Source organism: Dasypus novemcinctus, chromosome 1, assembly GCF_030445035.2.
Source record: "Dasypus novemcinctus isolate mDasNov1 chromosome 1, mDasNov1.1.hap2, whole genome shotgun sequence".
Taxonomy (NCBI): Eukaryota; Metazoa; Chordata; class Mammalia; order Cingulata; family Dasypodidae; genus Dasypus; species Dasypus novemcinctus.
Genome location: NC_080673.1, coordinates 206979247 through 206992335, shown reverse-complemented (window position 1 = coordinate 206992335; position 13089 = coordinate 206979247). Strand labels below are relative to the sequence as shown.

The following is a 13089-nucleotide window of genomic DNA, read 5'->3' as shown; positions in this document are numbered from 1 at the left end:
CCCGGCCCTCCCCGCCCGGCAGGCGACCCCGCGCAGCCGCCCCCCGCCCGCGGCCGGCCCGGAGCGCCCGCCGCCGCCGCCTCAGCCTCCCCGCTTCCCCGCCCTCCGCCGCCCTCGCCGCCGCCGCGGCCCCGCGCCCGCCCCGCGCTCCCCCTGCCCGCCCGCCATGAGCCCGGCCGACGCCAAGCGCGGGGCCAAGCGCCGGAAGAACAAGCGGGGCGGCGGTCCGGGCGGCGGCGGCTCGGGCGGGGGTAACGGCGGCGCGGGCGGCGGCAAGGCCGGCCCGGCGGCGGCGCTGCGCGGCTCCCAGGCCGCGGGCCTGGCGGCCCCGGGCGGCGCGGCGGGCCTGCTGGGCGGCGCGGCGGCGGCCAACGGGCCCCTCGGCGCGGGCGCGGGCGGCGCCGCCCCCGGAGCCTACTTCGAGGTGAGCGGCCGCGAGCCGGCGGCGGGGGCGGGGGCCGGCGGGCGGGGAGCGCGGAGGCTGCGGCGGGGAGCGGGCGCGGGCGCGGCGGGGAGGCCGCGCCGAGCCGCGGCGGGCGCCGAGGCGGGGCCGGCAGGTGGGCCGGCCGCGCGCCGTGACAGCTCCCCTGAGCCGGCCGCGGGGCGGTGCGGGGGCGCCGCTGCCTGGGTCCCGGGCTCGGCCGGGCCTCGCCGCCGGGACCTCCGCGCCGCTGTCGCGACCCCGCGGCCGGTGCCCCGCGGCGTTGGAGCATCTCGCCGCGGCGGAGCTTGTCATTCCGGAAAAATGTCGATTCCAGTGGTGAGCAGGGCTTCCCTGTACAGTTCTGAGCGACTCGACAGGGCCTTGCACGAGTCCCACCTTCCTGGTGCCCTTGCAGAGCATCATCCTTGACAGATGCCTCTTGAAAGTTTCCCTTTTCTCCTCCAGCTTGGTCATCCCAAAGCTAGCTACCTAACAGCCATCTCGAGGAGGCTGCCCTAGCCCTTCGGCTCCTGCGTTTTTGAGTTTTAGCTGTGATTAGCCATCTCGTTCAGGCACAGATTTAGCGTTTGAGCTGAAGGAATTGGAAGAGTGATTTTTTTCTGGTTTGTTTGTGAAGGCAGCCAGCACGCACTTCACCCACCAATCATGGATTGCTGCCACTTTTATTCAGCTCTTGGTTCTAACGCTTCAGGAGAGACAATGCGTGATGTCCGCGGTGTGGATTTGGCATAGTCATTTCAAATCGTTCTTTTGGCTCCTGAGAGAGAAATGGGTTTTCTGAAAACTTGGGTTCTTATAACGACGTTGTTAGGTTATTTTAAAGACATTTGCAGTTAAAAAAAAAAAAACTTCATCAGGAAAATTTGCATTCCAAATCATGAAACAAATTGTTTTGTGCAAGATTCCAAATATTAAGTTGGAACAGTGTAGTGAGACAGAGAAGAGATCATTACATATGGCGTGGTTTTCTGGTACTTACACTATTAGATGAAAACACAGTAATGCATGAGTACTCCACTTTCCATTTGAAGTATTCTGAGTGTTCTCTGCAGTGTCGGAAGTGCAGCTGTTGGAGACGCTGTAGATTATATTGCTACATTTGTTTAGGATCCTGGGACATAGCTTTAGACTTCAGTCTCAGCGGTTGCCCTTACCCTATACCCCGGAGAGCGGAACAGTCTGAGGTTCTCGGGGTCATTGGCTTCCCAGTGCAGCGTGTGGGGCGACTCTGGGACGCAGGGAAGTTTCTTCAAATCCCTGCCAGAAGTGTTGATGGTATTCGTTGTAGCTAGATGTAAAATATACCCGTTTCTGTTGATTCAGTAAAAACAAGCTGAAGGCACGATACTCTACCCTTTTATACCATTTCAGGTTTTAACAATTCTCATTTACTTTGAAATATTTAGATAAAATAATTAATTTTAGTTTTAATCACACTATTCAAACAGCTGATAACTGTGTGCCTAGTATTGTTCTGACAGGACTGTCTTATCCCTTAAATTATTATGTATCAGGGTTTTTGACCATGACCCACTGTGACTGTCTTATCCCTTAAATTATTATGTATCAGGGTTTTTGACCATGACCCACTGTAAGAAATTTACATAAAGGCCCAGAGTATGCATGCAGACGCAAACACATCTTTGTATATATCTGTATATGTGTGTGCATGCATACATACATACATAGATATGTATACACATATGCATACATACACCTAACGTATATACACAGAAGTTTTACAAAATGATATTCTGATACTCATATTTTTATCTTTCCTATTCCATTCTATTTCATTAATAAAACGCTGATTGCTGTTCACAGAAATATTTCACTATCAACTATTGAGTCGTGACCTGCATTTGAAAAATATCTCATTTTACTGTGTTTTAAACTTTTAAACCTATGTCCTTTGTTTTAAAATTTCTTCACAAGTTATTTTAATAATCGTGAGCTTGAAAAGGTATTCTTTATGGTAACAGGGCTTAAAATGTTCTTGACACCAGTCACAAAAGTCTTGAAGAGGTAATTATGTAGCCTCTGAATTATTTCCCCCTAGATGGTGAGGTTTTGGGGCGCGGAGCAGGTCATCAAAACAGTGTCAGTAAGAAAAAGGGAGTGGGATTGGCCCCGTGTTTCCTGGAGATGCTTTCTAGTTCCTACGGGGCATCCCCTCCACTCTGTAGAGTCACACAGGCGGCTAAGGAAGGTGGAAGCTTTGCCACCACCCTCTGTGCTGGGCAAAGGACTGTTATCCACCAAGGTGACTTGGGGAGAAGTAAGACAACGGGGCGGCTGAGGAAGTGTTTGGCCCCAAACAAATGAACAAAAAGCTTGGGGGAACACAGATTTGATGGACTCGGTGACCTTGGGCTGCCTCAGTTTTCTAAATCACAGTAGCATCCAGGTCCTAGGGCTATTGTGAAAATTAAATGAGTAGGTGCAGGAAAGGTGCTTGGATAGTTTATGGCACACAGGAGAACTGTGTGCATTGTTGCTCCTTTTCAGGAGTCTGGGCTAAACTTGATGAGAGACACTGCCTCGGAAGCCTGTGGACGTAGCTTTTTCCTCCTGTGGAAGGGGGAAACTGTCCTTAGTTAGAAACGCAGACATGTTTCTTGGGCAAGACCTGCTCCAACAAAGCCTTGTAGACTAGTCTGCTGTAACACAGACTACAAAGGGGTGGCCCCTGAAATGGAAAGTTGAAAGGTGAAGGCTATCATGAATATATCTTATTACATTACATTTCTATTTTTAAGTATAATCTTCATAATGTTCATGATTTAGTAAGTGAAAAAAGAAGCTTGCAAAACAGAGAACAGTATTTGAAGTATAGTCCATTCTAAAATTCCTGTTCGTGTATGTGTATCTGATAGAATATGCATCAAAATACTTTGTGGTAGGCTGCCTTATGGCTTCATTTTTTCCCTTTTTGCACATGCCTCAAGTCCTCAAACTTTACTACAATTTATTTTTTATTTTTTATTTTTTTTTGTATTTTTTTTTTATTGACTTTGTAATAATATTACATTAAAAATATATATGTGAGGTCCCATTCAACCCCACCCCCCCACCCCCCCTCTCCCCCCCACTTTACTACAATTTAAAAACAATAAAACTTTGCGGTAAATAAATTTTATGGAGCAAAAAGGTAAACTATTTTTACAACTTAATGGTTACTAACATTTTGCCTTTTTAAAATAAAACTTATTTTGCCTTTTCCCACCTTTTTGACAGTTAAACATTTAGACATGATGTACAAAATAAAAATTTTTACACGATCAGAATTCTGTTTTCTGAATAGATGTGCAAAATTAAGCCATATGCATATTATTTGAAAAAACAGAATTCCTCTATTATGGAAACTGAGCTGTTTCCCTAGCTGTTGGACTATCAAATTGCATATAATTTACACTTAAGGAATGTTCTAACGGGGATTTAGTGCTATTTTTGTAATGCTGTTAGAGATTTATAGAGGGTAGCCATTTGGGGTAGGGGTCAAAGTATATTTTCATACATCATTATTAAAATTTTTAAGTCAGAAGCAAGCCTGTTGTAGTGTACAGAACATTTGTAATAATGTAAATCCTCTTTCCTTGCCTAAAAGGTATGGAGAAGGAAAGCATGGTCAATAACGTTTAAAAGCCACCATACGGTGTACCCTCTGTTTACGTGCTGTGATCACTGGCCTTCACAGTCCTCGTAAGGTTAGGGGTCTCTGAGGGTACAGCTGGGTGTGCTTAGAGGCCTTCCCTTTGTGGAAATTGCTGCAATGAGGTTTGTCTAGTTCATGTTTGCCTTAGTGACCTGAGGAAGTAGGTTGAATAGAGATGTAGAACCTTACGTGCTTTAACTACGGTTACTAATTTATCGTCACATGGGTTTTAGAAATGATGCAGTTGCAAATAGCACCTCTGTGGTTGGTTATTTTTTGTGCATGTGTGCAGCTGTGTAACCATCACCTCTTATTGAGGTATATTGCCCAACACCCCTGTGCCCCTCAGAGTCATCTGCACCACTGCTCTGGTCTATAGCCTTGTAGTTGAGTTGCCTGCTTTGAATTTCATATGAAGAGACTCAAGTCAGGGTTCTTTGGCTCAGATGCATCCGTGTTGTTGCGTTTAGCGGTTGATCGTTCTTTTCATGGCATGTAGTTTTCCAGGGTGTGAATATTCCACAATTTATTTTTCCATTTCAATATTGATGGACGTTTGGGTTATTTCATTTTATGGTTGTTATGAGTCAAGCTGATAAGTATATTCATTCCTGTCTCTGTTTGTTGGTCAATCATATGTACACTTGGGGCATAGCTGCTGGGTTTGACTTTAATAAATATTGTCAGACACTTTTCCTAAGTTTTTTTTTTAAGTGGTTTTATTATATGCTAATCTAAAAAAGTTACCATACTATAAAATTGAAAATTTTGTTTATAGTTATTTGAATTTTAACACATATAGAGACTCATGTAACCACTATCACAATCAGGGTATAAAACAGTTTTATTACCCACAAATACTCTCCAGTGCTATCCCTGAGCAGTCACACTCTCTGCCACCCCTACACTTTGTACAGTTACTGATATGTTCTCTGTTACTGTAATTTTGTCTTTGGAGAATATATTGTAGATTGAATCATACAGTAGGTATCTTTGCAGCAGGTTTCTTTCACTCAGCATAATCACGTCGAGATTCACCCAAGTTGTTGCCTGTACCAGTAGTGTGATCCTCTTTACTGCTGAGTAGTATTCCATTATATGGATGTACCACAGTTTTTCCATTCTTTCCTTGATTGACATTTGAGTTTTTTCCAGGTTTTGGTGATTATGAACAGAGCCATTATAAACATTTGTGTACAGGTTTTTGTGTGAAAGTAACTTTCTGTTTCTCTAGGGTAAATATCAGAGTGGGAGCTGGATAATATGGTAACATTATAAGAAATTTGCAAACTATTTCCTAGAGGGGCAGTACCATTTTGTATTCCCCCCAGCAATGTATGAGAGTTCCAATTGCTGTGTCAGTACTTGATATTATCAGAGGGTTTAATTTTAATCGTTTTAATAAATAGGTGTATACTATTTCTCATCATGGTTTTAATTTACATTTTCCTAATGACTGATGATAACTGAACGCTTCTCATGTGTTTATATGCCATTCTTGTATCCTCTTGGGTGAAGTGTTTATGCAAGATTTTGCCTATTTTTGATCAGGTTGTTCTTTTCTTACTTTTGAGTTTAAAGAGTTTTCTTATATTCTGGGTACAAGGCTTTGTTGGATATGTGATTGGCAAAACACCTTCTCCTAATCTTTAGCTTGTCTTTATTCTATTAACAGTGTCTGTGGAAGAAAAAAAAATTAATTTTAGTGAGGCTTAGTTTATCAATTTTTTTCTTTTATGGCTTCTTTTAGTGTCATGTCTAAGAACTCTTTGTCTTAGCCCCAGATCATGGAGATTTTTGCCTTTGGTTCTACAAAAGGGGAGTGGATGTGGTTCAAGCAGTTGAGCACCTGCCTCTTACATGGGAGGTTCTGGGTTCAGTTCCTGGTGCCTCTTTAAAAAACCCCAAAACAACAAGCAAACAGATGAAAAAGCCAGCTCAAGGAAACCGATATGGCTCAGTGGTTGAGTGCCACCCTCCCACATATGAGGTCCCAGATTCAATCCCTGGTCCCAGGACCTCAAAAAACAAAAAAGATGTAGTTTTAAATTTTACATTTAGAGCTGTGCTTTGTTTTTTGTTTTTTAAATAATTAGTTAACTTTTTAAATTGGGGTAAAATACACAGAGTATGAAAATCATTTTAACCATTTTGAATGGACAGTTCTTGGCAATATTGGCAACACTATGTAACTTTCACCACTATCCATTCCAGACTTTCTTCATTAACCCAAACCAAAACTCAAGTTCATTTAGCAATAGCAGCACATTCTCCCCTCCCTTGTATCCCTGATAACCGCTGTTCTGCTTTCTGGCTCTATGAATTTGCTTATTCTAAGTATTTCATAGAAGACAAATACAATATTTGTCATTTTGTGTCTGCCTTATTTCTCTCAACATGCTTTTAAAATTTATCCATGTTGTAGCATGTACCAACACTGTACAACTTTTTATGGCTGAATAATATTTCATTGTATGATACACTATATTTTGTTTATCCAGTCATCTGTTGAGGGACACTTAGGTTGCTTCCACCTTTTGGCAGTTGTGAATAATGGTGTGATAATTATGGTGTACAAATATCTGTCTGAGACCCTGCTTTCATTGCTTTTGGGGATATACATAGGCATGGAATTGGCTGGTCATAAGGTATTTCTTTGTGTAACTTTCTTAGGAACTGCCAAACTTTTCACAAGGGCTGTACCATTTGACATTCCCAGCAACAATGTACTAGTGCTCCTACTTCTCACCTCCTTGCCAGTACTGGTTATTTTCAGTTTTTAAAATAATAGCCATACTAGTGGGTGTGAAGCTCATTGTGGTTTTAATTTGTTTCCTCTAGTGGCTGATTATGTTGAACATCTTTTCATACACTTATTGGCCATTTGAATATCTTCCTTGATTTCAGATCCTTCACCTATACTTTATTTCACTTTCAAAAAATAAAATGGCAGACAAAAGGCTGCTTAACAAATAATGGAAGCATTACTTTAAAAAATTCATTTATTTAATTCTACAAACAAACTTACTTTGTTTCTGTGGTATTCTGAAAGATGAATAAATGAGCACAAATTAGTTGAAAGACATGACGAAAGTCTCCTTGTTAATGAAGAAAATGGAAAAAAAAAGCTTGATGATATTTACATCTCGTAAACTAAGTTCCTATATTCTTTTTTTTTGATTGTTAGTATTGATATAGGGGCAGCGGATTTAGCTCAACGGATAGAGCTTCTGCCTACCACATGGGAGGTCCAGGGTTCAAACTCAGGGCCTCCTGACCCATGTGATGAGCTGGCCCACGCACAGTGCTGATGCGCCCAAGGAGTGCCGTACAGCGTAGGGGTCTCCCCCATGTGCAGGGGAGCCCCACGCACAAGGAGCGCGCCCCGTAAGGAGAGCTACCCCGCGCGAGAAAAGTGCAGCCTGCCCAGGAGTGGCGCCACACACACGGAGAGCTGATGCAGCAAGATGATGCAACAAAAAGAGACACAGATTCCTGGTGCTGCTGACAAGAATACAGGTGGACACAGAAGAACACACAGTGAATGGACACAGAGAGCAGACAATGGGGGGCGGGGGGGGGGCGGCGGCGGGGAAGGGGAGAGAAAAAAAAAGTATTGATATAGTATCTCTGTTCTTTGCCTTTGAAATAAGAATATTACAATATTAAGTATAGGTGATAAGTTACCTTAGTTATATTTTTCTCATGTATCACCATTTTCTTTACACCTTGTAATAAAACATTCTTGTATTTGTATTAGTAAACACAATCCTCACCTACCACCACAATCACTATGTTATACGGTCTCTAGATTATCCTCTGGCTGCCTCTCAATTAATATTAACCTTCCTAGACTACCCCTTTCAGCCACAATCACAGTTTTAAGTCAGTAGTGTTAGTTATACTCATTGTAATGTGTTACTGTCAACTGTCTGTTTCCACATGTTTCCAGTCAGCCTTGTTAAACGTTTTACATTGTGTCAGCTTCCCCTTCTCGGCCTATATCTTGTCTTCTAGTAACTTACACTCTAGAGTTGAACTCCACAAGTTTACTCATCATATTAGTTCATACTAATGAGACCATACAATATTTGTCCTTTTGTGTCTGGCTTAATTCCCTCAACATAATGTCCTCAAGTTTCACCCTTGTTGTCATATGCATCTCCACTTCATTTCTTATTACGGCTGAATAGTATTACATCATGTGTATGTACCACATTTTGTTTATCCATTTATCAATTGACGAGCGCTTAGGTTGTTTCATGTTTTAGCAGTTGTGAACATCAGTGTGCAGATACCTGTGTGTCCTTGCTTTCAGTTCCTCTGAATATATTCCTAGTAGTGGGATTGCCGGATCATGTGGCAGTTCTATATTTAGTTTCCTGAGGAACCTCTAAACTGTCTTCCACAGAGGCTGCACCAATCTATACACTCCCACCAACAGTGAGGGAGTGTTCCTATTTCTTTGCGTTCTCTCCAGCACTAGTAGTTTTCTTTTTTGTTTATAGTAGCCATTCTGCAAGGTGTGAAATAACTCATTGGAGTTTAAACCTGCATTTCCCTGATGGTAGTGATGTTGAGCATCTTTTCATGTGCCTTTTGGCCTTTCGTATTTCTTCTTTGGACAAATGTCTGTTCAAGTCTTTTGTCCATTTTAAAAATTGCACTGCTTGTCTCTTTTTCACTCAGTTGTGTGATCTCTATAAGAGTGTGGAAATCAAACACTTACGTGGATATGTGGTTTCCGAAGCTTTTCTCCCAGTGAGTATGCCGTCTTTTCATCATCTTAACAAAGCCGTTTGAAATGTGAAAGTGTTTTAATTTTGAGGCTATCCCTTTTATCTATTTTTTTTCTTTCATTGCTTGTGCTTTGGGTGTGAGGTTTAAGAAACTACCACCTTCCATAAGATCTTGACCATGTTTCCCTGCATCATAATATTCTAGGAGTTTATGGTTCTAGCTTTTATATTTAGGTCCTTGATCCATTTTGAGTTAATTTTTGTATAAGGTGTGAGGTAGGGGTCTTTTTCTTTCTTTTAGATACAAATATGTAGTTCTCCCAGCAACCTTGGTCCATTTTTAAAAAAATTTATTTTATTGATACATGTTAATAAAGCATACAGTTCCTGCAAGGTGTACAATCAGTGGTATTTGATTGTACACATATAATCATATAGTTGTGCATTCATCATTTCAGTCATTATTAGAGCATTTTCGTTATTTAGGTATAATACAAAAAAAACAAAGAAACAAAAACAAGAAAATTCCTCATCTCTCAATCTTTCTATGCTTCTCCCACTTTACATAGCTCCTGTTTCTGGCTATTCTATCCAAAGAATATAACCAATGGCTTTTAGATTGATCACAATGTTGTATATTCATCATCCTAAAAATTCTAGAACAATTTCATTACTCCAAAAGAAAAACTCCAAACCCCTTAGCATTCTTTCTTCAGACCTACATAACAATTAACCTTTCATCTTTGTGAATTGATTTTTATTTACATTTTATATAAATAGAATCATGCAATATGTAGTACTCTGTATCTGGTCTCCTTCACTTAGTATAATATATTTTTTTGTCTATGTAGCAGTTTGATATGGTTATAAATTCCAAATATAGAAATTGGATTATGTTTGTAATCTGGTCTGTATCTGGGCATGATTAAGTTATGATTAGGGCTTTGATTGAGCCACGTCATTAGGGCATTGAGGGGTGGGGACTCACAGATAAAAGGCATGGCAAAGGACAGAATTGAGGGTTTTCAGTGTTGGGGTTTTGATGTTGGAGTCTGATGCTGAAACCTTAAGCTGGAGCCCCGGGAAGTAAGCTCACAGAGGAAAGAGAAGCCAGACCCAGGAAGGGAGGAACCCAGGAAGCTTGAACTCTCATAGACATCGGCAGCCATCTTGCTCCAACACATGAAAATAGACTTTGTTGAGAGAAGTAACTTATGGTTTATGGCCTGGTAACTGTAAGCTCCTACCCCAAATAAATACCCTTTATAAAAACCAACCAATTTCTGGTATTTTGCATCAGCACCCCTTTGACTGACTAATACAGTCTGATATTAACATTATATAGTATTGGCTTACATTTGTTCAATTTCAAGGAAAAATGGTCTCATATATACAATTCTACCCATATTCATATTTCACATAATATATTTATATTTCACATAATATGTTTAGTTCATAATAGGGCAGTCAAAAGGAAAAGTACTTTTCCTTTTGTGTCTGACTTGCTTCACCAACATAATGTTCTCCAGGTTCATCCATGTTGTCATATCCTTCACGACTTCATTTCTTCTTACAGATGCATAATATTCCATTTTGTGTATGCTCCACAATTTGTTTATCCCTTCATCAGTTGATGGACACCTGGGTTGTTTTCACCTTTTGGCTATTGTGAATAATGCTGGTATGTACATCAATGTGCAGATATCTGTACATGTCACTGCTCTCATTTCTTCTGGGTATGTACCTAGCAGTGGTATTGCAGGGTCCCATGGCAAGTCTATAGTCAACTTCTTTAGGATCTGCCAAACAGTTCTCCACAGTGGCTGTCTTGGTCCATTTTTTAATTGGGTTGTTGGTCTTTTTTGTTGTTTAGGTGTATTATCATACACCTAAGTGTTGAGGTGTATGTGAATCTGGATATTAAACCCTTATCAGATACATGGTTTCCAAATATTTTCTCCCAAACTGTAGGTTTTCTGCTCATTTTCTTGATGATGTCCTTTGCATAAAATTATTAAACTTTATTAAAGTCCCCTTTTATTTATTTATTATATTTGTTGTTTGTGCTTTTGTAGTAAAATCTAAAAATCCATTGCCTGCCACAAGGTCCTGACTATTTCCCTGTTTTTTAGTAAGGGTTTTATAGTATGAGCTCTTGTATTTAGGTCATTGATGCATTTTGAAATAACTTTTATGTGTGGTTGAGCTCTTGTATTTAGGTCATTGATGCATTTTGAAATAACTTTTATGTGTGGTGAGAGGTAGGGGTCCACATTCATTCTTTTATTATTTTTTTAAACAAATTAATTTTATTGATACAAGTTAATAAAGCATACAATCCATCCAAAGTGTACAATTTATTTGGTATAACCACATAGTTATGCATTTATCGTTTAAATCATTACTAGGACATTTTCATTATTGCAATAATAAAACAAAAAAACTCATCAAATTTCAATCTTTATGCTTTGCCTGCTGTACATAGTTGCTCTTCTGTTTCTCTCTAGTTTATTTGTATTTATATTTTGTAAAAACAGTCTTATGGGGGAGCATATGTGGCTCAAGGAGTTAGGTGCCTGCTTTCCACATGGGAGGACCTGGGTTTGATTCCCATTGCCTCCTAAAGAAGGCAAGTAAGGAAGTGAGGTTATGTGAAGGGCTGGTGTGGTGAGCTGATGCAATGAGATGTCGCAATGAGACACATCGAGGAGACCCAACAAGCAGGGAGCAGATGTGGCTCAGGCGGCTGGGTGCCTCCTTCCCACATGGGAGGTCCTGGTTTGGTTCCTGATGCCCCCTAAAAGAAGACAAGCAGACACAGAGAACTTACAATGGACAGACACAGCAGACCTTGAGTACAAACAATGAGGGAGGGGGAGAAATAAATAATTCTTAAAACAAACAAAAAACAGTCTTATAAATGCCATATTACCCATACTCATATTTCACATGAGGTTTCACTATGTTATACAGTCCTATGTAACATTTTTTAACTTTCCTTCTAGTAATATACACGTCCTTAACTTTCCCTTTCAACCACTGTCATCCCATATAATAGCTCTGCTAGTTATAAACGTTGTGATGTGATTTCACCATTTCTGTTCATTTCTAAACATTTACAAACAATCTTTTTACTATTTCTGCATAGGTTAACCCTTAGCTTTCTGTTCTCTAACATCATTCTGTTTTTTGGTGACCTATTTTCTAGTTATTACCTTGATAAATTTATGCAGTATCTTTAGTTTATAATAGTGCAGTCATACAGTATTTGTCCTTTTGTGTCTGGCTTGCTTTGCTCAACATAATGTCCTCCAGGTTCATCCATGTTGTCATATGCTTCAGAACTTCATTTCTTCTTACAGCTGCGTAATATACCATTGTGTGAATATGCCACAGTTTGTTTATCCATTCATCGGTTGATGGACACCTGGGTTGTTTCCAACTTTTGGCAACTGTGAATAACGCTTCTGTGAATAGAGGTGTTCAGGTATCTGTTCGTGTTACTGCTCTCCATTCTTCTGGGTGTATAACCAGTAGTGGTATTGTAGCTTCTTGGTCCAACCACTGAGCTCGTTGTCACTGGTTGTTGTATAAAATCGACTTTCTGTTTCATGTCACAATCCAGTTGAGAAATGGTTCATTGTTGTTGCTTAGAATAAGAGAAGACGACACTTCAAAATGACAATTTTGTTGATGTTCGGTCAGCTCCTGAGGCACCCCCTTACTGAGCTTTTACACCTTTCCAATTTCCTTCAAATGTTGAATGAACATAGAATGGTTGACGTTGAGTTCTTCTGCAACTTCTCGTGTAGTTTAAGAGGATTATCTTCAGTGATTGCTCTCAGTTGATTGTTGTCAACTTCTTTTGGCTCATCCTTCAAGGCCCTCATCTCCTTTGCAAAACTTCTTTTTTTAAAAAGATAGATTTACTTATTTATTCCCTCTCCTCACCTCGTCTCCTGTCTGTGTCCATTCGCTGTGTGTTCTCTGTCTGCTTGTCTTTTCTTTAGGTGGCACCGGAACCGATCCTGGGACCTTCCAGAGGGGGAGAGAGGTGCTTAATCTCTTCCTGGTCTCCTGCATCTCTTATAGTCTCTTCTCTGTGTCTTTTTGTTGTATCATCTTGCTGTGCCAGCTCTCCGCTTGGGCCAGCTTGCCATGTGGGCCAGCTCTCCTGCATGGGCCAGCTCTCTCTGTGGGCCAACTCGCTGTGCGGACCAGCTTGCTTTTACCAGGAGGCCCTGGGAATC

The 13089-nt window shown here is 41.1% G+C and overlaps 1 protein-coding gene across 5 annotated transcripts in view; it reads left to right on the top strand.

Moving 5' to 3' along the window:
• Window positions 1-354: 354 nt before the first annotated feature.
• FAM193A (family with sequence similarity 193 member A) overlaps window positions 355-13089 on the top strand; it is a 227574-nt gene continuing 214839 nt past the window's right edge. For 3 of the 5 annotated variants that reach the window (XM_058301395.1, XM_071217533.1, XM_071217532.1), the window contains exon 1: window positions 361-424. The gene's annotated coding sequence lies outside the window, so the exon portion shown is untranslated. Of the gene's footprint in view, window positions 425-13089 lie in introns of all 5 variants that reach the window. The other 2 variants (XM_058301418.1, XM_058301388.2) reach the window with 1 other exon arrangement.